Source organism: Cebus imitator, unplaced genomic scaffold (genome assembly GCF_001604975.1).
Source record: "Cebus imitator isolate Cc_AM_T3 unplaced genomic scaffold, Cebus_imitator-1.0 Scaffold1103, whole genome shotgun sequence".
NCBI lineage: Eukaryota > Metazoa > Chordata > Mammalia > Primates > Cebidae > Cebus > Cebus imitator.
Genome location: NW_016108418.1, coordinates 33,971 through 37,811, shown reverse-complemented (window position 1 = coordinate 37,811; position 3,841 = coordinate 33,971). Strand labels below are relative to the sequence as shown.

At 40.4% G+C, this 3,841-nt stretch overlaps 1 long non-coding RNA gene across 1 annotated transcript; it reads right to left on the bottom strand.

Annotated features, from left to right (window-relative positions):
* Window positions 1-1,704: 1,704 nt before the first annotated feature.
* On the bottom strand, window positions 1,705-3,012 carry LOC108298814. Its single transcript, XR_001822708.2, has 2 exons — window positions 2,745-3,012; window positions 1,705-1,979 (listed from the first exon to the last, which is right to left on the bottom strand). It is a non-coding gene; the product is annotated as an uncharacterized LOC108298814 (long non-coding RNA).
* Between the last annotated feature and the right edge of the window lie 829 nt (window positions 3,013-3,841).

Genomic DNA, 3,841 nt, shown 5'->3' with positions numbered 1-3,841 from the left:
GAGTTAGAAGATCAAGCTAAAAAAGTACACAGCATAAAAGGATAAAGACCATCGAGAATATATTCAGAAGTGCCAAACTTAGCCTACAGAAGAAAGTGAGAATGAAGTAGCTAAAGAACAAAAATGCAGATGTTGTCAGAATTAAAGAAAGCTATGTGTTTTTACATGAAAAGGACACTGAACTGTTGTCCCATAATTTTAAACCCAGACTCTGTTCTTTTCTTTATGCCACTGGCTCCCTGTTCCTCTCTGCCAATGTATGAGACTCTCTGCACTAGTGTGAGAGTAGGAGCCTGGGGGAGGAACAAAGGATGTGTTTGTTCCCTGATCCTAGCAATGTCACTATGGCAATGGTTCATCAGTCAACTAAGAGCACCAGTTGATTCCAGTTTACCTGCCTGTTCCAATTCGCATTTTTCACACACTAACAAAATGGTCCTCATTTCCTCACCCCCACCACCACTGCCCTAGAGCTGCCAACACCAACCAGCCAATATCTTTTTTTCAGAAGTCTGTCCTAACTCCAGGGGTTTCCTCTTGCAAGACCAGAGACACCAGCTCCAATCAAGTAGCTATCAATTGTTCAGAAGTCTGAGTCCCAATATCATGGCAGTGTATTCCAAATTCTTGTAGTACAAGTACCAGTCAAAAATTGTCCCTCCATCTCAGAGTTTGAGTCCCAAATCTATAAGAACTGTTCATTAATGCCTTGAGGTTTTATGAATCCCAAATCCTTCTCTTTGTACCCTCAACAAAAAGAATAGTAGCTTCTTTCTGCTACTGTTTCCTCTGGGATACCTCACTCTCTCTTTTGTCTTTTCTTTACATTAGATTGTTTCTGATGAAATAATTGGTGTAATTCTTGACTTTCTATATATCCTGAATGATGCAACTCCCAAAACTTCTGGTATGAACATAACTGCATAAGCCAAGTTGTTACCTTTTGTCCTCTTGCAAGAAAACACTGAGAGTAAGTAGAATAAAATATCCTGAAAACTTTTCTTTTTTTTTTTTTTTTTTTTTTTTTTTTTTTTTTTTTTTTTTTTTTTTTTTTTTTTTGAGATGGAGTTTTGCTCTATGGCTCAGGCTGGAGAGCAATGGCGTGATCTCAGCTCACTGCAACCTCTGTTTCTTGGATTAAAGTGATTCTTCTGTCTCAGCCTCCAGCTAGGATTACAGGTACCTGTCATCATGCCCAGCTAATTTTTGAAATTTTAGTAGAGAAGGAGTTGCACCATGTTGGCCAGGCTAGTCTCAAACTCCCAACCTCAGGTTATCTGCCTACCTCGACCTCCCAAAGTGCTGGGATCACAGGCATGAGCCACCATGCCCAGCCTCCATTTTTAACACAACTAGGAGATAGATAACATTTTCAAACTCCAGAATATGTGTAAGAGTTACCAAAAGTAGCTGAAATCAGGCTATAAACTAGTGTGAGAAAGAAAAAGAAGTACAGAAAGTTTTTTTTTAAGACCCAGCAACAGCTTAATTCATAATATGCCAGCAAAAACATATAGTTCCAGAGATATGGGACTCATCAGAAGGAGAAAAGTTATACCTGCTGTTTGCAAAAATGGGGTCAGAAATTAGGATGAACAGGATTGAGATTGGGCTGAAACCACATAAGCAGAAGTATGAGGAACCCAGCAGTTGCATATCTCAAAGCATTAGCAAGAATATACTACTTTCAGGTGAGAGGTTCACTCTGCTGTGTAAAACCTGCATCTTTTATTTACAACAATGGCAGCAGTAACTGGAGCAAACATAATAGTGGAAAAAGCACCCAAGACTGAATTTAGTTCAGCGTTGTCATAGTAGGGAGCTATCAGCTGGTACAAGGGTGAGTGCTGGGGGATCCAGAGCAGAACACCAAAAGCATTTGCTGCATGAATTTTATGAGCTTGAGTAACATGTAGTGGATCAGACTTCAGAAGCACTTCTTTGTCCCCATCTTTTTACAGCAGTAACATCTGGCAATCCTGGATTAAAAATAATAATAATAAATATTTAAAACAAATTGGTGAAAAGAGTGTTGCATCCACTCAAGCCTAAAAAGCCTTTATACTGAAGCACCACCTGTTCTGAAGTGAGCCTTTACTAGAACTAAAGCCTTTTGATTTAATGCCAGTATCAGGCACACCCACAATATCTGCTCTCAACAATGTACAGCAAACCACACTGATCAGAGACATAGTAAATCCTCTTCTCTGGTCACACAAGAAGGCTCTTCCTTGCCATAGGATAATCTTCTCACCAAAGGAGAATCTACTCTGAAAATTTCCTAGCATTATATATTGGAAGTTGCAGGTACTAATTAATCACAGCTTTCTTCTTCTCCAAGTTCTGAACCAAATATGAATCAAATAGGGGGAAATATCAGTTATGTTCATAATAAAGTTGAAATAGAGAACAAAGCTTGCACTAGAAATTGAAATGTGCTTTTTTTTTAGATGGGGTTTCACTCTTGTCCCCTAGGCTGGAGTGCAATGACACGATCTCAACTCACTGCAACATCCGCCTCCTAGGTTCAAGCGATTCTCCTGCCTCAGCCTCCCAAGTAGCTGAGATTACAGATGCTCACCACCACGACTGGATAATTTTTGTATTTTTAGTAGAGACTTTGTTTCACCAGGCTGATCTTGAACTGCTGACCTCAGGTGACCCACTTGCCTTGGCCTCCCAAAGTGTTGGGACTATAGGCAAGAGCCTCTGCGCCCAGCCTGAAATGTGCTTTCTAACTTAACCTCCAACAGCCAAAGTATCTCACTCAGTTCCAGGCAGAGGATGGGAAGCTATGGGACCTGAGCAGGCACATCATGTTGTCCACCAGCATTTTGCATAGAGGAGACAACCTGGAAAGAACCCCAAATCCCACCAATCAAAACAGTTGGCTGTACAGGAGAGAAAGCAAAAAACCAGACCACTCATGAGCATTGCCTCTTGCCCTGATCTCACCAGCAAGATAAATCATCCCACTCATGTTGAGGAAGTGGGAGGAAGTAGTGGGAAGAACCAGAAATATTGCTTCAATGCTGTCTTCTCCCTAAGGATAGGCAGAACCCCCCTCCATCCTGTAGAGGAATAAATAAATAATAAGCATAAGTTCTTCTACATTTCCTCAGTTCAACTTCCCCCACTCCACTGGAAAGAACCTACTAGACACAAAGAAACTAAAAATATAAAGATAAAGTAAACTAATAAGCAATTTTCAACAGGGGACTTGTGACACTTGAACAAAAATGCTCACTGTGGGGAGACACATCTTAAACAGAAAACAGCCCACCCATCCTCTGAGGCTGAGAGAAGGTGAAAGTAGATGCATATATAGACAGATGTAGGTACAAAACTGGTAAATCAGGGAAGTTAAAGCCTGATCATATCAGTTCTCTCTGTGAAGTAGAAGACAAACCATCTTGAAGGAGAGGGAATCAAGAGTGGTGAAGGTTTAGAAGAGCCACAGCAGTGAATAGTAGTGAAAGTTGTTTTTGGAGATCATGAATGTGTTGGACACCAAGCAATGCCATTCCTTCTGGCATAGTTTTGCATACTGTGGATGGAACAGAGAAGATGAATGGTTTGATTCATTTATCCTTTCTTTCTCTATCTGGCTTTCAAGACATCACATTCCCATGGTTTCCTTCTACCTTATTCACCATTCTACTCATCTTCCTTTGATGATCCCTTTTCAGTTTCTTGATCTCTAACTTTAAAATGCCTCAGAATCCACTTGTTGGGCAAGTTTTTTCCTCTGCTTACTTTCAATATTCATGCTGAAACTGAATCCCATCGTCGTGGAATTAATAAGAGGGACCTTTTGAAAATTGACTAAGTAACAAGGGGT